The 22,689-nt window shown below is 47.5% G+C and overlaps 1 pseudogene; it reads left to right on the forward strand.

Annotated features, from left to right (window-relative positions):
• Positions 1 to 589: 589 nt before the first annotated feature.
• LOC134958841 (uncharacterized protein K02A2.6-like) lies at positions 590 to 18,336 on the forward strand (annotated as a pseudogene).
• Positions 18,337 to 22,689: the final 4,353 nt, after the last annotated feature.

Below are 22,689 nucleotides of genomic sequence, written 5' to 3' on the forward strand. Positions count from 1 at the left end.
TTACAACCCTGTGACTCTGCTTTTCCTACTTTTAATTATTGCAACTGAGCTGTGAGTTGCAGTAGGGATGGACATCGGAAGCCTACCATCGAATGATGGTGGATCTTTCGATGCAATGATAACTGACCATCACATCAAAAGGATTCGATAGAAGAAAAAAAATCATATGAATAGCGCATGCGCAAAAAAAGTCCTGTTTGCGCATGCGCGACCCTCTGCAGTATGGCGGCGGAGGAAGGGACTAGGGGCGGGACCATCGCTTCACCATGAAATGTTTACCAGTAGATGGCGACAAACATCGGAACGCCACCATCGAATGTTAAAACCACTACCATCGCAACGAAAACACTGATACCCCTTTCACACCGCAGCTTTAACCCGGTAAATTGCCGATTTTTAAGCCTTCCAAAACGGTTCTAGCTGCGGTGTGAAAGGGCCACCTTGAATTTACCGTTTTCAAAATACTGGTATTTTGAAACGGTTAAAAAGCAGGGTCCTACCCGGTTCAGACCCGTTTCATTGTGCAGTGTGAAAGGCTCAGAAACGGTATTTCAAAGCCACAGAAGGTGATAGGCTGTCTCCATGCGTGATGTCACCAGGCAGAAGCAGGAAACTGGAGGAAAAACACATGAGACACATGAGTGTGAGTTTAGAAGCGTTTTATTACACAAAATATATTATACAATGGCAAACTGGAGTGATGAGGAGGTTAGGGAGCTGCTTAGGATCAGAGGGGATGAAGAAATATGTAGACAAATCACTGGGACAGTGAAGGATGCAGTAATCTACAAAAACATGGTAAAGATGCTTGAAGCTACTGGGTTCCATCATACAACTAGCCAAATTATTAATAATTAGTTAATAATTAATAATTATTAATAATGTGTGGGCCAGAAAAGTCCATTTAAAATGACAACCACTGTTTCCTATGGGTGAAACGGGTTCAGTGTGAAAGGTACCAAAACGGTAATGAAATGGTAATATACTGTTTTTTTAACATGCGATGTAAAGGGGGTTTAACTGCTCAGACCCGTTTTAAGAACCATTTCAAAAGCAGGGTTTGCGATGTGAAAGCAGCATTATGGTTGCAAACCATTGCGAAGCGATGTCCATCCCTAAGTTGCAGCATTCAGTCCATGTACATAGCAGGAAGTCACCAGTTCTTGTGTAACCCTGCTGTACTAGCATTAGGATTACCACCTCATCCCTTTAATTCTGGACACATATTAATTACTCAGGTTCTGTGGCTGATTAAAACCAGGTGAAATGGAGTCTTGAAGTCATCAAGCCACAGAACCTGTGTAATTAATGTGTCCAGAATTAAAGGGATGAGGTGGTAACCCTAAGTCTAGCATCATGTCTACAGCCCCAACCTGGACCCCTTCACGGCAGTACACACATACTGATTTACCTATTTACATTTCAATTGGAACACGTCTGAGTGAATCTACAGCTATTTTAATACTATAAAAACAAATTATAATTGATGCTGCACATAATCACAACCCCCCTCCCCCACACACACACGTATGCAGACACATATGCACCTGACACTCGCCTCATTACTACAGCCGTGATGGTGCACAGGAGGGAAAGGGAGTGTAGCAAAGTACTAGGGCGTGTTCTTGTAAACATGTCTGAATCAGATCTGAAAATACTTTAGGAGTTTACCTCACATAGATTTCCTACAGAACCAGAATATTTGGGTGACCCCTGGATCTCAGGGAACTCTCCCAGACTCCCGAGAGAGTAGTCCAGCTTTCCTAGTAAAGTAGGAGGTCACAGGGTCTTGAGGCTGCAATTAGAGCTGAATTGTGTCATTGTGCAATTAATTGCGACTTAGTGTTGCGGGGGCATTACCATGGTTATGTGCGCTCTGAACCACACCTCTCTCTGCTTGGCTATCTCTTACTGTAAAGTGCATCCTTCATTTTCTCAGTATAGAGCTTATGGGCATCGGGGGGGATCCATTCAGGATACCGCCGTTCGGCATCCAGCTGTCGGAATGCTGACACTGCTCAGAATGCCTACACCGGCATCCCGACATGGATAGTAATGCCAGCGCCAGGACCCCAAATGCCGGAATCTGTGGTGTATATAGTTCCCATTGCTGTATATGTGTCCTGGTGGAAGGTTACTACGGATCTTATTTTGTATTTGTATTAGTTGGTGTATGAATCTATTTCTGTGTTCTTTAGTTTCCTGTTCTTCTCCAGTAAATAAGCATGCAACACTCCCTGTGTCCTGGTTACATTAAAAACTGAAATATAAGTAACAGATTTAACACTGGCGACGAGGATTAAACTGTTCTTCAGCATGGCTCCAGGTATCAGTGGAGCACCAGTGGGCTGATACAGCACAATTGTGGGGTGCAAACAGGAACAACTCATTCAGACTGCCAGCAGCACCTAACTTGAATAAAAGGAGCACGTGAGTTATATCTTCATTTTCTGAGGAAGGGAGGACTAAGTATAAAGAAAAGATGTCAGGATATATTGGCACAATAGCTGCATTTGATGGTACTATAGAGGACTGGGCTACATATATTGAGAGAGTGGAGTTGTATTGTATTGTTAACGCAGTGCAAGGTGACAAGAAGGTTCCAGTTTTACTCAGTGTAATGGGTGCCCAAACATACAGTCTGCTGAGAGTTTAATAGCACCTGAGAAGCCAGCCAACAAGTCCTTTACTGACATTGTGGACATTTTACAAAAGCACTTAAACCCTAAACCATTAGTGATTGCTGAAAGATTCAGGTTTCACAGAAGGAATCAATGTGAAAGTATTTCTAAATACAGTGCAGAGCTGAGGAGGTTATCTGAACACTGTGCATTTGGAGCAGGGTTATCAGATGCTCTAAGAGACCGTTTAGTTTGTGGGATGAAAAGTGCAAGTACACAAAAGAAATTGCTGGCTGAGCCTGACCTGACCTTAGAGCGAGCACTGGCCATAGCTATTTCACTGGAGACTGCAACCAGGGATGCATCAGAATTGCAGCAAAAGGGATCAGAATGTACTCCCAATCCAGTTCATTGGTATTAGAGACAGTCCTGTGTTTGCTGTGGGAAGTCCTCACATGATGCCAGTCAGTGCTGGTTTAAAGACAAAGTGTGTAGAAAATGTAAGAAAAGAGGCCATATTGAAAAGGTGTGCCAGTCGGGGAAAACACCAAACCGATCGCAAGTATCCAAAGTTCCCAGGAGAAAATATACAACATCCCAGGTACATACCTCCCAACATGACCCTCTCCAGGAGGGACACAATGCTCTGCTTCTGTGGTGAAACACCTTTCTTATCCATTAACCTGTTCAAAACAGGTGCCAGCAATCATACAATAAGCGAAAAAGTCCAGAAGCAGAGCATTGTGTCCCTCCTGGAGAGGGTCATGTTGGGAGGTATGCAGGTACATAAAGTAGCCGACAATGGAGCAGACTCTACTGATAGTACTGGTACAGAAAAAGGGTTACGCAGCCTAGAGATGCACTCTGACGGCAAAAGAGCGTCAAGTGATTTGGGTCACTTTGGAAGTAGCAGGTATTGACTTAAAAATGGAATTAGACACAGGCTCTGCTCTGTCAGTGCTAAATGCAAGTGATTACAAACGCCTGTTTGCTGCTATTCCTTTAAAGAAAACATCCGTAACACTCCACACATATACGGGTGAACTGGTGTCCCCATTGGGAAAAATAAAAGTTTATGTGAAATACAAAGGCAATACCCATAAGCTGTATTTGTACATACTTCCACATGGTGGACCGGCATTATTGGGCCGCAAATGGATAAGAAAATCCAACTTGACTGGCATTCCATTCACAGGCTACAATCTACTGATCTGATGTATCCAACAATGACGCAGCTATTAAGGAACTTTCTAAATTGTTAGCTGCCGCACAACCCATTTTCCAACCAGGGATAGGCACGTTAAAGGACATTAAGGCCAGTACAGAGTTGGATCCACCTTATGCCATCCGACCAGCGGTTGAGGAGTAACTACGGAAACTGGAAGACTCTGGTATACTCTCCCCAGTGGAATGGAGTGAATGGGCTACGCCCATAGTTCCGAAAGTAAAGAAAGACAAAATGGGAAGTATCCGTATTTGCGGAGATTTCAAAATGACAATAAATTTAGTACTACGGACTGTGCAGTATCCTTTGCCTAAAATAGAGGACATCTTTGCAGCTCTCTCAGGGGGCGACCATTTCTCCAAAATTGACCTAGCTCAAGCGTACTTGCAAATGGAAATTGAGGAAGCATCTAAGAAATATTTAACCATCAATACTCACAAAGGTTTATTACAATATAACCGTCTTGTGTTTGGACTTTCTTCTGCCCCAGCATTATGGCAGAGAGCAATGGATCAAGTCCTACAAGGGATACCAGGTACGCAATGTTACCTGGATGATATAATTGTAACAGGCAAAGATGATGTGGACCATTTAAATAATTTGGAAAAAGTATTAACCCGACTACAGGAATATGGACTCAGAGTAAAATAAGAATTTACTTACCGATAATTCTATTTCTCGTAGTCCGTAGTGGATGCTGGGGACTCCGTAAGGACCATGGGGAATAGCGGCTCCGCAGGAGACTGGGCACATCTAAAGAAAGCTTTAGGACTATCTGGTGTGCACTGGCTCCTCCCCCTATGACCCTCCTCCAAGCCTCAGTTAGGATACTGTGCCCGGACGAGCGTACACAATAAGGAAGGATTTTGAATCCCGGGTAAGACTCATACCAGCCACACCAATCACACCGTACAACTTGTGATCTGAACCCAGTTAACAGCATGATAACAGAGGAGCCTCTAGAAAAGATGGCTCACTACAGCAATAACCCGATTTTTTTGGTAACAATAACTATGTACCAGTATTGCAGACAATCCGCACTTGGGATGGGCGCCCAGCATCCACTACGGACTACGAGAAATAGAATTATCGGTAAGTAAATTCTTATTTTCTCTAACGTCCTAAGTGGATGCTGGGGACTCCGTAAGGACCATGGGGATTATACCAAAGCTCCCAAACGGGCGGGAGAGTGCGGATGACTCTGCAGCACCAAATGAGAGAACTCCAGGTCCTCCTCAGCCAGGGTATCAATTTTGTAGAATTTTACAAACGTATTTGCTCCTGACCAAGTAGCTGCTCGGCAAAGTTGTAAAGCCGAGACCCCTCGGGCAGCCGCCCAAGATGATCCCACCTTCCTTGTGAAGTGGGCATTTACAGATTTTTGGCTGTGACAGGCCTGCCACAGAATGTGCAAGCTGAATTGTACTACAAATCCAACGAGCAATAGTCTGCTTAGAAGCAGGAGCACCAAGCTTGTTGGGTGCATACAGGATAAACAGCGAGTCAGATTTCCTGACTCCAGCCGTCCTGGAAACATATATTTTCAGGGCCCTGACAACGTCTAGCAACTTGGAGTCCTCCAAGTCCCTAGTAGCCGCAGGCACCACAATAGGTTGGTTCAGGTGAAACGCTGAAACCACCTTAGGGAGAAACTGCGGATGAGTCCTCAATTCCGCCCTGTCCGAATGGAAAATCAGATAAGGGCTTTTACAGGATAAAGCCGCCAATTCTGACACGCGCCTGACCCAGGCCAGGGCCAACAGCATGACCACTTTCCATGTGAGATATTTGTTAGGGTCTCCTGCCCTGTGCTGCCACGTCGTCATGGCAACCGGGAGACAAGTGCTAGCGGAGTGACCTGAGCGCAGCTGATAATCCGGTTCGGGTCTTTTGCTGTGCAGTGGTTATAGGCTCTGTGCATGGCAGGGGATCCGGTGCTGGTTTTTGTGCTCACAGTCTGTGAGGTCTGAGTGGGGCGTGGACAGCACCTGCTTTATAAGGCCTCTTCTCAGGGTAAGCAGATGCTGCTGAATCTTTGTTGGTTAGTCAGTTTCTGAAAGTTAGCCAGTACTGTGTAGCTTTGTATTTGTTTGTTGCTTACTGCAAATAGGCCTGGGGATTTGGTATTACACTCTGCCAATCCAGACCTAGCAGTAAGACTGGAGTCAGTCGTTTAGCTTGCTGGGGTTCTGTTACTACTCTGTGAACTTAGCAAGTTTGCGGCTGTATTCTAAGACTTGCCTGTCTAATCCTGTCTCACTGTGCTAGGTGTCAGGGGTCAGTTTAGTGGCAGTAAGCTGAACCTGTGCACTGCAAGTGAGAATTAGGATTGTGGAGACTCTCCTTGTGTCTATCATTCCATCTCTGACCAAGGAGTTTACTGCCACACCCGTTGGTAACCCTTTAGGGTTTTGCTGTTGCCCTTAGCAACAGCATTTCGGGTTCTCTACGTATTAAAACACAACATCTTGCTTTTCCCATCTGAGCAGTTCTAATACAAGGGAGATACCCAGTTCCTTAGCCTCTGGGCTTCTCTGTTCACTTTGTGTGTATTTTGTTAACCTATCACCTTCTGTGTACGTTATGTCATATTCCCCAGTCTGTCTGTAAGTCCATTTGTTTTGCATAACAGTTCAAACACCAGTACATTCCTGCAGGCACTGGAGTGCATAACAGTCCTGACACCAGTACTTTCCTGCAGGCACTGGTGTGCATAACATATTCAGCAGCCTAATACTCCTGTTGAAATTTTGTGGGAATATGGAGCATACCCCTCAAAATACGTTGCAACAGGTGGTCGATCAGGTGCAGGTCCTGACTCGACAATTTAATGATTTGTCCATTAAAATGCACACCTCCCAGGCTGCTGGCGGAGCTCCCGCAGCAGCAGCACCTGCAGGGGTTAAGGAGCCGAAAGTAAATCTCCCGGATCGTTTTTCTGGAGATCGCTCGCAGTTCTTTTGTTTCAAGGAGAGCTGCAAGCTATACTTCCGGCTTAGGCCTCAGTCTTCTGGGTCGGAGATTCAGCGGGTGGGCATAGTGATTTCCTTGCTACAAGGAGACCCACAGGTCTGGGCATATGGGTTGCAGCCTGACTGTCCGTCGCTTAAAAGTGTTGATGCTTTTTTTACGGCACTGGGCATGTTGTATGATGACCCTGACAAGACGGCCTCAGCCGAGGCTCAGATTTCGATCCTTAAGCAAGGGCGAAGGCCAGTTGAGGTTTACTGTACGGAGTTTCGGAGGTTGGCCCATGATACCCAGTGGAATGACCCAGCCCTGAGACACCAGTACCGAAGAGGTCTTTCTAACCAGATAAAGGACCAACTGGTACAATATCCCTTGCCTGATAGCTTGGATCAGCTCATGCAGTTATCCATCCGGGTGGATAGACGGCTGAGAGAGCGTAGGCTTGAAAGGGAGACTGAGATTTCCTTCCTTCCCAGGGGAACCTCAGACTCTGAGGAATTTTCAGAGGAGCCTATGCAGATTGGGGCTACCCGCCTCTCCTCGCGTGAGAAGACGCGGAGGAGACAGCAGGGGTTGTGTTTGTACTGTGGGAATAAAGGTCATGTGGTAGTATCATGCCCAGAAAAGCCGGAAAACTTCAGGGCCTGAGGGTGATGGGAAATATCCTGTCAGGCCAGAAGTCAGAATTTCCCAAGAAGACTTTTATCATTCCGGTGACCTTGAAGATCCTCGGTCAAACTGTCAAAACTGAGGCCTTTGTGGACAGTGGGGCCGACGGGGTTTTTATGGACCGTCAATTCGCCCTGAAACACTCTGTTCCCTTAGTACCCTTGGCATCGGAAATTGAGATTTGTGGGTTAAACGGGGAACCATTATCCCAAGGTAAAATTACCTCTTGCACTAGCCAGATTTCTTTGTTTATTGGAGCCACACACTCTGAAAAATTGTCCTTTTATGTGACTGTCTGTACTTTTGCCCCATTGGTGTTGGGGTTACCCTGGTTAAGGGCCCACAATCCTCAATTTGACTGGGTCTCTGGGGAGATTCTTAGTTGGGGTACTGATTGTTTCAGGAGTTGCTTGAGCCTTCCAGTCAGGCTCTCGCAGCTAAGTTTGCCAGGATTGCCAGGGTGTTATGCAGATTTTGCGGACGTGTTCTCCAAAAAAGTTGCAGAGGTACTACCTCCCCATCGCCCCTATGACTGTGCCATTGATTTGTTGCCAAATGCTAAGCTTCCCAAGAGCAGGTTGTACTCCCTGTCACGTCCTGAGACTCAGGCTATGGCAGAGTACATTCAGGAGAACTTGGCTAAGGGATTTATCAGACCTTCACAGTCTCCAGTTGGGTCGGGGTTCTTCTTCGTGGGTAAAAAGGACGGTTCGTTGCGACCCTGCATCGACTTCAGGGAATTGAACCGTATCACGATTAAAAACTCATACCCACTGCCTCTCATTTCGGTCTTGTTTGACCAGCTTCGTACTGCCACCATTTTTTCTAAGATTGACCTACGCGGTGCGTACAATCTAATCCGAATAAGAGAGGGGGATGAATGGAAGACTGCCTTTAATACCCACTCAGGGCATTATGAATATTTGGTGATGCCTTTTGGGCTCTGTAATGCCCCGGCAGTCTTTCAGGATTTCATGAATGATGTGCTCAGGGAATATTTGGATAGATTCTTAGTTGTATACTTAGATGACATCCTAATCTTCTCCCATTCCCTGGAGGAACATCGGAAGCATGTACGCTTAGTCCTCCAGAAACTCAGAGACCACCGGCTTGGGGCGAAGCTGGAGAAGTGCGAATTTGAAGTTCAGCAAATCGCATTTCTAGGATATATTATCTCCCCAGAAGGTTTCCAAATGGAGGGTTCCAAGGTACAGGCAGTCCTGGATTGGGTGCAGCCCACTAGTTTGAAGGCGCTTCAGCGTTTCCTGGGCTTTGCGAATTTTTATAGACGATTTATCGCTGGATTTTCGTCTATAGTGGCGCCCTTGGTGGCACTCACTAAGAAAGGGGCGGATGTTGCTCACTGGTCTTGTGAGGCCAAAGCGGCTTTTGCCCGTCTCAAAAGGGCATTTGTTTCGGCCAAGGTGCTGCGACACCCAGATCCAGAGCGTCCTTTTGTGGTGGAGGTGGATGCCTCTGAGATGGGTATTGGGGCAGTGCTTTCTCAGATGGGAGTGTCTGATAATCGCCTTCATCCCTGTGCTTACTTTTCCCGTAAATTTTCGCCTGCCGAGATGAATTATGACGTGGGTAACCGGTAATTGTTGGCTATTAAGGATGCACTCGAGGAGTGGAGACACTGGCTTGAGGGGGCTAAGTTTGTGGTCTCAATTCTCACTGACCATAAGAATCTGGCATATTTAGAGTCAGCGAAGCGTCTCAATGCCAGGCAGGCACGATGGGCTTTGTTTTTTGCTCGCTTTAATTTTTTGATAACATATCGCCCTGGGTCAAAAAACATCAAGGCTGATGCGCTCTCGCGGAGTTTTGCTCCAATCCAGGAGACCACCGAGGAGCCGTTGCCCATTGTTTCCCCATCATGTATTAAAGTGGGCATTACCCAGGACCTCTTATCATTAGTCCTTAGAGCACAGGAGCAGGCTCCTCCAGACCTTCCGGTAGGTCTTTTGTTTGTGCCTCCTAGGTTAAGACAGCGAGTGTTCCTGGAATTCCATGCCAAGAAGTCTGCAGGTCACCCGGGTATTGCCAGAACTCGGGAGTTGCTATCTAGGGCGGTGTGGTGGCCCTCGGTGGCTAAGGATGTGGATCAGTGGGTTCGGGCATGTGACATCTGTGCCCGAAATAAGACTCCTAGAGGGGTTCCGGTTGGCCCATTACATCCACTCTCTATCCCATCTAAGCCATGGACCCACATTTCAATGGATTTTGTGGTGGACTTGCCCAAATCCTCGGGGATGACAGCCATCTGGGTTGTCGTTGACAGGTTTTCGAAGATGGCGCACTTCGTTCCACTGGTTGGGCTGCCATCGGCCAGACGCCTGTCTGAATTATTTATGCTGCATGTTGTGCGTCTCCACGGGTTGCCACTTGATGTGGTCTCTGACCGCGGATCCCAGTTTGTGGCCAAATTCTGGAGGGCATTTTGTTCCGATCTCCAGATTTCTGTCAGCTTGTCGTCGGGCTACCATCCGCAGTCTAATGGGCAGACTGAAAGGGTGAACCAGTCCTTGGAGCAGTTCCTCAGGTGTTATGTCTCCAAGTGTCAGACTGACTGGGTTGCTCATCTGTCCATGGCGGAGTTTGCCTATAACAACGCGGCTCACTCTGCTACAGGGATCTCTCCATTCCTTTGTGTGTATGGGCATCATCCTAAGGCCAATTCTTTTGACCCCCTGGACTCCACGCCTGGTGGTTCCTCTGTGGTTTCGGTCCTTAGAGGTATTTGGCGGAAAGTGAAGAAAGCCCTTGTGTCTGTGTCATTAGTGACCAAAAGGGTTTTTGATAAGCGGAAAAGACCCTGCAGCTTCAAATTAGGAGACTTCGTCTGGTTGTCTACCAAGAATTTGAAGTTGAGACAGCCATCTCATAAGTTAGGCCCCCGGTTCATCGGCCCTTATAAGATCACCAGGGTTATCAATCCGGTGGCATTTCAGTTAGATCTGCCCCGTTCTTTGGGTATCAATAAAACCTTTCATTGTTCCCTTTTAAAACGGGCGATTAGTAATCCTTCTTCCAGTGGAAGACCTTCCCCTCTTCTGATACGTGGCCAGAGGGAGTTTGTTGTTGAAAGGATTCTTGACTCCAAGGTGGTTCGGGGTCGGCTGTCATTTTTGGTGCACTGGAAGGGGTATGGCCCGGAGGAGCGGTCGTGGGTGCGCAGTTGTGATCTTCATGCCCCCAGACTGATACGCTCTTTCTTCTCGCAGTTCCCCGATAAACCCGGTGGTAGGGGTTCTTTGACCCCTCGTCAGAGGGGGGTACTGTTAGGGTCTCCTGCCCTGTGCTGCCACGTCGTCATGGCAACCGGGAGACAAGTGCTAGCGGAGTAACCTGAGCGCAGCTGATACTCCGGTTCGGGTCTTTTGCTGTGCAGTGGTTATAGGCTCTGTGCATGGCAGGGGATCCGGTGCTGGTTTTTGTGCTCACAGTCTGTGAGGTCTGAGTGGGGCGTGGACAGCACCTGCTTTATAAGGCCTCTTCTCAGGGTAAGCAGATGCTGCTGAATCTTTGTTGGTTAGTCAGTTTCTGAAAGTTAGCCAGTACTGTGTAGCTTTGTATTTGTTTGTTGCTTACTGCAAATAGGCCTGGGGATTTGGTATTACACTCTGCCAATCCAGACCTAGCAGTAAGACTGGAGTCAGTCGTTTAGCTTGCTGGGGTTCTGTTACTACTCTGTGAACTTAGCAAGTTTGCGGCTGTATTCTAAGACTTGCCTGTCTAATCCTGTCTCACTGTGCTAGGTGTCAGGGGTCAGTTTAGTGGCAGTAAGCTGAACCTGTGCACTGCAAGTGAGAATTAGGATTGTGGAGACTCTCCTTGTGTCTATCATTCCATCTCTGACCAAGGAGTTTACTGCCACACCCGTTGGTAACCCTTTAGGGTTTTGCTGTTGCCCTTAGCAACAGCATTTCGGGTTCTCTACGTATTAAAACACAACATCTTGCTTTTCCCATCTGAGCAGTTCTAATACAAGGGAGATACCCAGTTCCTTAGCCTCTGGGCTTCTCTGTTCACTTTGTGTGTATTTTGTTAACCTATCACCTTCTGTGTACGTTATGTCATATTCCCCAGTCTGTCTGTAAGTCCATTTGTTTTGCATAACAGTTCAAACACCAGTACATTCCTGCAGGCACTGGAGTGCATAACAGTCCTGACACCAGTACTTTCCTGCAGGCACTGGTGTGCATAACAATATTTTAACTCCACAGATTTAAGTGGTTCAAACCAATGTGACTTTTGGAACCCAAAAACTACATTGAGATCCCAAAGTGCCACTGGAGGCACAAAAGGAGGCTGTATATGCAGTACCCCTTTTACAAACGTCTGAACTTCAGGGACTGAAGCTAGTTCTTTTTGGAAGAAAATTGACAGGGCCGAAATTTGAACCTTAATGGACCCCAATTTCAGGCCCATAGACACTCCTGTTTGCAGGAAATGTAGGAATCGACCCAGTTGAATTTCCTCCGTCGGGCCTTACTGGCCTCGCACCACGCAACATATTTTCGCCAAATGCGGTGATAATGTTTTGCGGTTACATCCTTCCTGGCTTTGATCAGGATAGGGATGACTTCATCCGGAATGCCTTTTTTCCTTCAGGATCCGGCGTTCAACCGCCATGCCGTCAAACGCAGCCGCGGTAAGTCTTGGAACAGACAGGGTCCTTGCTGGAGCAGGTCCCTTCTTAGAGGTAGAGGCCACGGATCCTCCGTGAGCATCTCTTGAAGTTCCGGTTACCAAGTCCTTCTTGGCCAATCCGGAGCCACGAATATAGTGCTTACTCCTCTCCATCTTATCAATCTCAGTACCTTGGGTATGAGAGGCAGAGGAGGGAACACATACACTGACTGGTACACCCACGGTGTTACCAGAGCGTCTACAGCTATTGCCTGAGGGTCCCTTGACCTGGCGCAATACCTGTCGAGTTTTTCCCAATGGTTTATAATCATGTGGAAGACTTCTGGGTGAAGTCCCCACTCTCCCGGGTGGAGGTCGTGCTGAGGAAGTCTGCTTCCCAGTTGTCCACTCCCGGAATGAATACTGCTGACAGTGCTATCACATGATTTTCCGCCCAGCGAAGAATCCTTGCAGCTTCTGCCATTGCCCTCCTGCTTCTTGTGCCACCCTGTCTGTTTACGTGGGTGACTGCCGTGATGTTGTCCGACTGGATCAACACCGGCTGACCTTGAAGCAGAGGTCTTGCTAAGCTTAGAGCATTGTAAATGGCCCTTAGCTTCAGGATATTTATGTGAAGTGATGTCTCCAGGCTTGACCATAAGCCCTGGATATTCCTTCCCTGTGTGACTGCTCCCCAGCCTCGCAGGCTGGCATCCGTGGTCACCAGGACCCAGTCCTGAATGCCGAATCTGCGGCCCTCTAGAAGATGAGCACTCTGCAACCACCACAGGAGGGACACCCTTGTCCTTGGTGACAGGGTTATCCGCTGATGCATCTGAAGATGCGACCCGGACCATTTGTCCAGCAGGTCCCACTGGAAAGTTCTTGCGTGGAATCTGCCGAATGGGATTGCTTCGTAGGAAGCCACCATTTTACCCAGAACCCTTGTGCATTGATGCACTGAGACTTGGCTCGGTTTTAGGAGGTTCCTGACTAGCTCGGATAACTCCCTGGCTTTCTCCTCCGGGAGAAACACCTTTTTCTGGACTGTGTCCAGGATCATCCCTAGGAACAGAAGACAAGTCGTCGGAACCAGCTGCGATTTTGGAATATTGAGAATCCAATCGTGCTGCCGCAACACTACCTGAGATAGTGCTACACCGACCTCCAACTGTTCCCTGGATCTTACCCTTATCAGGGAATCGTCCAAGTAAGGGATAACTAAAATTCCCTTCCTTCAAAGGAATATCATCATTTCGGCCATTACCTTGGTAAAGACCCGGGGTGCCGTGGACCATCCATACGGCAGCGTCTGAACTGATAGTGACAGTTCTGTACCATAAACCTGAGGTACCCTTGGTGAGAAGGGTAAATTTTGACATGAAGGTAAGCATCCTTGATGTCCCGAGACATCATGTAGTCCCCTTCTTCCAGGTTCGCAATCACTGCTCTGAGTGACTCAATCTTGAATTTGAACCTCAGTATGTAAGTGTTCAAAGATTTTAGATTTAGAATCGGTCTCACCGAGCCGTCCGGCTTCGGTACCACAACAGTGTGGAATAATACCCCGTTCCCTGTTGCAGGAGGGGTACCTTGATTATCACCTGCTGGGAATACAGCTTGTGAATGGCTTCCAAAACTGTCTCCCTGTCAGAAGGAGACATCGGTAAAGCCGACTTTAGGAAACGGCGAGGGGGAGACGTCTCGAATTCTAATTTGTACCCCTGAGATATCACCTGAAGGATCCAGGGGTCTACTTGCGAGTGAGCCCACTGCGCGCTGAAATTCATTGAGACGGGCCCCCCACCGTGCCTGATTCTGCTTGTAAAGCCCCAGCGTCATACTGAGGGCTTGGCAGAGGCGGGAGAGGGTTTCTGTTCCTGGGAACTGGCTGATTTCTGCAGCCTTTTTCCTCTCCCTCTGTCACGGGGCAGAAATGAGGAACCTTTTGCCCGCTTGTCCACGAAAAGACTGCGCCTGATAATACGGCGTCTTCTCATGTTGAGAGGCGACCTGGGGTACAAACGTGGATTTCCCAGCTGTTGCCGTGGCCACCAGGTCTGAAAGACCGACCCCAAATAACTCCTCCCCTTACTAAGGCAATACTTCCAAATGCCGTTTGGAATACGCATCACCTGACCACTGACGTGTCCATAACCCTCTACTGGTAGAAATGGACAACGCACTTAGACTTGATGCCAGTCGGCAAATATTCCGCTGTGCATCACGCATATATAGAAATGCATCTTTTAAATGCTCTATAGGCAAAAATATACTGTCCCTATCTAGGGTATCAATATTTTCAGTCAGGGAATCCGACCACGCCAACCAAGCACTGCACATCCAGGCTGAGGCGATTGCTGGTCGCAGTATAACACCAGTATGTGTGTAAATACATTTTAGGATACCCTCCTGCTTTCTATCAGCAGGAACCTTAAGGGCGGCCATCTCAGGAGAGGGTAGAGCCCTTACAAGCGTGTGAGCGCTTTATCTACCCTAGGGGGTGTTTCCCAACGCACCCTAACCTCTGGCGGGAAAGGATATAATGCCAATAACATTTTAGAAATTATCAGTTGTTATCGGGGGAAAACCACGCATCATCACACACCTCATTTAATTTCTCAGATTCAGGAAAACTACAGGTAGTTTTTCCTCACCGAACATAATACCCCTTTTTGGTGGTACTCGTATTATCAGAAATGTGTAAAACTTTTTTCATTGCCTCAATCATGTAACGTGTGGCCCTACTGGAAGTCACATTTGTCTCTTCACCGTCGACACTGGAGTCAGTATCCGTGTCGGCGTCTATATCTGCCATCTGAGGTAACGGGCGCTTTAGAGCCCCTGACGGCCTATGAGACGTCTGGACAGGCACAAGCTGAGTAGCCGGCTGTCTCATGTCAACCACTGTCTTTTATACAGAGCTGACACTGTCACGTAATTCCTTCCAACAGTTCATCCACTCATGTGTCGACCCCCTAGGGTGTGACATCACTATTACAGGCAATCTGCTCCGTCTCCACATAATTTTTCTCCTCATACATGTCGACACAAACGTACCGACATACAGCACACACACAGGGAATGCTCTGATAGAGGACAGGACCCCACTAGCCCTTTGGGGAGACAGAGGGAGAGTTTGCCAGCACACACCAGAGCGCTATATATATACAGGGATAACCTTATATAAGTGTTTTTCCCCTTATAGCTGCTGTATCTTTAATACTGCGCGTAATTAGTGCCCCCCCTCTCTTTTTTAACCCTTTCTGTAGTGTAGTGACTGCAGGGGAGAGCCAGGGGAGCTTCCCTCCAACGGAGCTGTGAGGGAAAATGGCGCCAGTGTGCTGAGGAGATAGGCTCCGCCCCTTTTTTGCTGACTTTTCTCCTGCTTTTTTATGGATTCTGGCAGGGGTTAAAATTCATCCATATAGCCCTGGGGGCTATATGTGATGTATTTTCGCCAGCCAAGGTGTTTTTATTGCTGCTCAGGGCGCCCCCCCCTAGCGCCCTGCACCCTCAGTGACCGAAGTGTGAAGTGTGCTGAGGAGCAATGGCGCACAGCTGCAGTGCTGTGCGCTACCTTGTTGAAGACAGGATGTCTTCTGCCGCCGATTTTCCGGACCTCTTCTGCCTTCTGGCTCTGTAAGGGGGCCAGCGGCGCGGCTCTGGGACCCATCCATGGCTGGGCCTGTGATCGTCCCTCTGGAGCTAATGTCCAGTAGCCTAAGAAGCCCAATCCACTCTGCACGCAGGTGAGTTCGCTTCTTCTCCCCTTAGTCCCTCAATGCAGTGAGCCTGTTGCCAGCAGGTCTAACTGAAAATAAAAAACCTAAACTAAAACTTTCACTAAGAAGCTCAGGAGAGCCCCTAGTGTGCACCCTTCTCGTTCGGGCACAAAGATCTAACTGAGGCTTGGAGGAGGGTCATAGGGGGAGGAGCCAGTGCACACCAGATAGTCCTAAAGCTTTCTTTAGATGTGCCCAGTCTCCTGCGGAGCCGCTATTCCCCATGGTCCTTACGGAGTCCCCAGCATCCACTTAGGACGTTAGAGAAATAAAGATAAATGTGCATTTTTCCAAGAAAGCATTTCATATTGTGGACATGTGATTGATAGAGAAGGCCTGCACAAATCAAATGATAAAATTGAAGCAGTACTACAAGCACCCCAGCCACAGTCTGTGTCACAACTGAGATCTTACCTGGGCCTAGTTAATTATTATCACAAGTTCTTACCAGACCTCTCCACAGTAATACACCCGCTAAATGCCCTACTACAGAAAAATGCAGGATGGAAGTGGACAAAAGACTGTGAGAAAGCATTCTCAGGAACAAAAAGATTGATTACATCTGATAAAATCCTTACTCATTTTGATCCGAAACTACCCATCAGGCTAGCGTGTGATGCGTCACCGTACGGCATTGGAGCAGTGTTATCACATCAACTGAGAGATGGTAGCGAAAAGCCAATAGCGTTTGCTTCACGGTCTTTGACAGTAGCAGAGAAGAATTATGTGCAAATTGACCGAGAGGCCTTAAGTTTAGTATGGGGAGTGAAGAAATTTCATCAATTTTTGTATGGGCAAAGGATTACATTAATTACGGATCATCAACCGCTGGTATCAATTTTTAACCCCCACAAGCGAGTCCCAGCCATGACTGCAGCTCGGCTTCAACATTGGTCATTATTCCTGGGTGCTCATACATACGACATTGAGTTTAAAGGAACAAAACTACATGGCAACGCTGATGGTCTATCGCGTTCTCCCTTGCCCCAAAGTGAGGAGGACAGTGATGGAGACCCCCTGGAAGTGTATCACAATATGTTGATGGAACAGCTACCTATTACCAATGCCACGATCAATCGGGAAACAAGGAAAGACCGGTACTATCAAAAGTAATGGACTTAACTCTCAAAGGTTGGCCTAAACATGGCGATGCTCAATATTACGGGGTTTCAGGCAGGAGAGATCTGTCTGTCAAGGAACTCTATTGTGTGGGTCCCGAGTGGTAATACCACCAAAACTGCGAAACAGAGTTTTGGAAAATTTGCATGAGGGTCACCTAGGCACAGTAAAAATGAAGAATCTTGCTAGAAGCTATGCGTGGAGGCCAGGAATCGATGGTCAAATTGAAACTTTGACAAAAGGGTGTGAAGGATGTCAAAGAGTTCAAAATGCACCACCTTTAGCCCCGTTACACCCCTGGGAATGGCCTTCATCTCCATGGCAGCGGGTACATATTGACTTTGCTGGTCCATTCATGGATTGTATGTTTCTTATTGCAGTGGACGCTCATTCAAAATGGCCAGAGGTAATAAAGATGAAATCCACTACTTCTGAGAAAACAATTGCTGTGCTGTGAACCATCTTTGCTAGAAATGGTCTACCGGAGCAAGTGTGCAGTGACAATGGGCCACAGTTTGTGTCCGTGGAATTCAAAAAGTTCATGCAAGACAATGGAATTAAACATTTTACATCAGCTCCACACCATCCAGCCACTAACGGTTTGGCTGAGAGATTTGTCCAAACATTCAAAAAAGCTATCAAGTCCATGCACCATGAACATCTACCTTTGCAACACAAGATTGACAACTTCTTGTTTATATATCGTAGGACTGAGCACTCCACTACCGGTCAGCCTCCTGCGGTGCTATTTATGCAACGGAACTTACGGTCTCAGTGGGACTTGATAAAACCGGATGTAAGTTGGAAGGTACATAACAAACAGTTTCAATCAGTTTATCAGAAACCTACTTGGTTCTTCCACATTGGCCAAGAGGTTCTGGTCCGTGATTATAGAGGAGACAAATGGCAACCGGGAATAGTTTCTTCCAAATCCGGCCCTCTGATGTACGTGATTGAAGTTGGAGGAGAATTGTGGCGTCGCCACATTGATCAAATCATTGAGGCTGGGAGGCAAACTGACTGTACGTCGGCAGCTGGACATAGTCAAGCCAGTGATGTGGGGGTTTATGTATACCCCTCTGGAACTGATACACAGACTGTTCCTGACACTGTGGAGGAAATGTACCCCTCTGGGCCAGATACAGAGACTGTTCCCAAACCTGTTATGGAGTCACCTGAGCATGAGGTTCCCTTAGTAACAACTGATCCTGAACCTTCTAGTGTGATTTCTGTGGAGCAGCCAGTCACTCTGGGAGTTAAACAGCGGTATCCAGACAGAGTTCGTAAGGCACCTCAAAGGCTTGATTTGTAGCCTTCTGGGGTAACGTATACATTGCTTAGTGCTAACATTTTCATGTCTGCATTTATCTAAGTTGGGAGGAGTGTGGTGTATATAGTTCCCATTGCTGTATATGTGTCCTGGTGGAAGGTTACCACGGATCTTATTTTGTATTGTAATAGTTGGTGTATGAATCTATTTCTGTGTTCTTTAGTTTCCTGTTCTTCTCCAGTAAAGAAGCATGCAACACTCCCTGTGTCCTGGTTACATTAAAAACTCTTATTGAAATATAAGTAACAGATTTAACAGAATCCTGAACGACCTCTGCCAGGAGTCCATATTAGTAAGCCGCGGGGGGGGGGTGAGGGGATGGGGTTTAGGGTTAGGCTGTGAGGAAGTTAGGGTCAAGCTGCGGTGAGATTGGGGTTGGGACCCTCAGGAGGGTTAGGGTTAGGCTGTGGGGGTGGGAGGGTTAGGCTACAGGAAAAAAGGGGGTTAGGTTTAGGCACCACCAGTTAGGGATAGGCTGCGGGGGTGGGAGGGAGGGGGTTAGAGCTAGGCTGCGTGAAGTTAGGGCGATAAGGGGGGAGGGAAACCATACTTACCTGACCCCTGTCGGGATTCTCGGCTTTGGGATGACAGTGTCAATCATATGACTGCCAGCATCCCGTCAGCCGGGATATCGTGTGTATCCCATCAGGGCATATTGCAAGTTATGCTCTTTTGGTGTTCTGTCATAGGCCCTCATTCTGAGTTGATCGCACGTAGCAACTTTTTGCTGCTCGTGCGATTAACTTGACGCCACCTATGGGGAAGTGTATTTTAGCATAGCAGGGCTGCGATCGCTTGTGCAGCCCTGCTATGCTAAAAAAGTTTCCTGCAAAACAAGACCAGGGTAAGAGTTACTTACCCTGTGCAACGGATCCAGCGACGAAGGTCCCGGGATTGACGTCAGACATCCGCCCTCCAGACGCCTGGATTCGCCTGCATTTGCCTCACCACTCCTTGAAAATGGTCAGTTGACGCCACGGAACGCCTCTCGCCTGTCAGTCTTCATGCGATCACCGTTGTGATTACTTTCAGCGCTGGCGTCGTCGATGCCCGGCGACCACCGTCGCCGTGCAACGACGCGTGTGCGCATTGCGGCTGCCACGCAACCGCAGTCCCGACCCGATCGCACCACAGTAAAGAACCACTGCGTGCGAATGGGTTAGAATGACCCCCATAATTCTGCCCACGCACATCAATAGTGGTTTAATTACTCAGGAAGACTGAGAGGGGGGGCTTGTATGGTTTCATTAGCATGTACGTTCAATTATGGTAACCTGTGTGCAGGAAAAGAAGTTACCTGAAGAAGTAGATTGGTGAATATACGGCCTTTGTCTGTGTCTGTATATAGAGTATTTGAAGATGCTTAGCTGGCACCTAAAATGGCAAGGGTATTCGAACAATCATCTGACTAAATGGTGTGGCTAAACATAAGCACAAATCAAAGGCGCCCACATGTTCTAGCATTTTTTAAGTACAAAATGTGTTTTGAGAGTCCCTAGAATATATGGTTTGGAATAAATAAGGTATCTAACCAATCACACATCACAGAGCAGTCTTTTTTTATTTTTTTTACAAGCAGATTAATGTGAACATACTATATTTCATGTGGCTACTACACAGGGAAATTATGTACAGTTATTTGAACATATGTTATAAGTTACACATGCCATGCTAGCATGAACTCTGGGTTATTAACTGTCCAAAATCATTGGATGATCAATTAAGGGTCAATTTACCAATGACCACATTATTGCAGTAATACTTAACATTCTGTATCTTCACTTACCATACTGACATAGAATGTTGTACTGCTGCAATTTATGAAAGTAAACCATCAGTGCAATTGTCTACAAAAAGTGCACCTCTTAGCAAAGTTTAAAATAGCCTATGCCGGTAGCATAACGCTTCAGCAAAATACTGTTTCGTATTCATAACTTTTATAAATTTGTGTGCATTCCCAGTAAACATTTGCCCTTATCGCTATACTGAGAATGTGTGAGCCATTTACAGTAGGTGGCACATACCAAGACTTTAGTTTTTCTGAGTACTGCGCAAGAACAAAACAGTGATGGCCTGTTTCGATAAAGCTGGATAAATGGGTTATCACTGCTTGATAAATAGTCCCCTGTATGTTGAAGGGTGCATTAAATAGTTGCTTGGCAACAGGTAAACTCTAACAGAGGTCATAATGTCTGACACATGGTGGTACCAGTAGCACATAGCATTCAACTAGTAATATATCAATGAAACTCATAGCAGTAGACTGGACAAACTACGGGCCAGATGTGTGAAAGTGCGCTGTGGTTCCCGCTGACCACAGCGCACCTTAAGGCAGCATTTAGCGCTGCATCCATATGTATGACCGGCGTGTTAGCGCCGTATGCCCTGGCCGCCGTGCGCCCCCGCCACTTACCACTTCTCCGCAGTACTGGACGGGAGACGAAGAGCAGAGGCAATGTATGATTGCCTCTGCTGTCACTTTTCGTCTCTTGTGGACGCCGGGCGTAACGCCTCCCCCAGGCAGGCGATGAGTGCCAAATGTGCACTCGCTGAGTTTTTTTTTCTTCTTTTTTTCAACAAACTTTACTGTTCGTGGCCAGTAATCTGCTGGTCCACAAACATCACCGCGCATGCGCCGGGGGCCTCCTGCGGCGCAGACAGGAAGGAGAGAAGTGCGCATGCGCACAGACTGCGGCGCTGAACCCGGCCGAGCCGATGTGGGAGGTGCGCTACCGCGGGACAGGTAGGATAACGCCCTCCCACATCGGCGGGGGCCTTAATCATACATTGTGGCGGCGGCTGCGGGCGTATCACCATGATAATGTGGTGATACGCCCCTGGACACATAACGTCCGTTAGGACGTTTTTTCATACATCACCCCCTACATTCGCTATCTATAGCAAACCAAGTGGGAGGGCGTTATCCTACCTGTCCCGCGGTAGCGCACCTCCCACATCGGCTCGGCCGGGTTCAGCGCCACAGTCTGTGCGCATGCGCACTTCTCTCCTGCTTCCTGTCTGCGCCGCAGGAGGCCCCCGGCGCATGCGCGGTGATGTTTGTGGACCAGCAGATTACTGGCCACGAACAGTAAAGTTTGTTGAAAAAAGGAAAAAAAATCAGCGAGTGCACATTTGGCACTCATCGCCTGCCTGGGGGAGGCGTTACGCCCGGCGTCCACAAGAGACGAAAAGTGACAGCAGAGGCAATCATACATTGCCTCTGGTCTTCGTCTCCCGTCCAGTACTGCGGAGAAGTGGTAAGTGGCGGGGGCGCACGGCGGCCAGGGCATACGGCGCTAACACGCCGGTCATACATATGGATGCAGCGCTAAATGCTGCCTTAAGGTGCGCTGTGGTCAGCGGGAACCACAGCGCACTTTCACACATCTGGCCCCAACTTCTCTCAAGCACTTAAATTGAGATATCTCACAGTCCTCCTGATGTATCTATCTTGGCTCAGCTTTCCCTCTAATTAAATATAAGAAGTGTCCTTGAATCTGTTCTCTGCGTTGCTCACATACAAATCTCTGTAAAATACATTAGCGCTTTAACCCAGGCTGGCGTGTTTCAGTCACATGTTTCCTTCCATATCATCAGATAAGATTCTATTTACAATCATTTATACACCGGTTGCATTTTTAGAGTCTGTGCTCTCTAAGATGTTCTGTGAAGCAAACACTATAGGGCATATGTATCAACGCTTGGATCTGGAGATAGTGAAGACAACCAACTGCGCACAGATGACTTCACACTGCGCTTTTCTGTAGTAGATTTCCTGAAACAATTTTCCACTGCCAAAGACTAATATATTGTACATATTAAGCGGTTGCAGGCATTATTGAGGCTTGAAATGGAAAGGGTTACTGGGTGGCGCTTAAAAGAAACGTAAAAGTATTCTTATCTACTTAACGACCAGGAGGGTTTTACCCATACTTGTCTACTGTCCCAGATCCTGCGGTGGGACACACGATTTTGGGGGGAGGTCCCCGCACCCCCAGGAGAGTGGGCACACATTCCGTCCACTTCCTAGTGAAGGGGGCAGAATGCAGAATTTAATATAGGGAATCCCGGGTCCTCAAGGACGGGTGGGGCCTACTGACAGTTCTATGTAAACGCCTCATTTTGGCCCCACCTCTATGCAAATAGAAACCAATCATCTGCATTTTCCCATGAGGGGGCAGGGCTTAATGACACTACTAGCCCCACTTGCGTCTCCGGTCCAGTCTTCTCCAGGAGAGGATAAGGGCAAAGTAGGAAAGTATGGTTTTACCACTTCATTACAAGTTTGGGGCATCAATTCCAAGGATTCATCCTACCTACCAAGGTACCAGGCGA

This window comes from Pseudophryne corroboree, chromosome 9 (genome assembly GCF_028390025.1).
Source record: "Pseudophryne corroboree isolate aPseCor3 chromosome 9, aPseCor3.hap2, whole genome shotgun sequence".
Classification (NCBI taxonomy): domain Eukaryota; kingdom Metazoa; phylum Chordata; class Amphibia; order Anura; family Myobatrachidae; genus Pseudophryne; species Pseudophryne corroboree.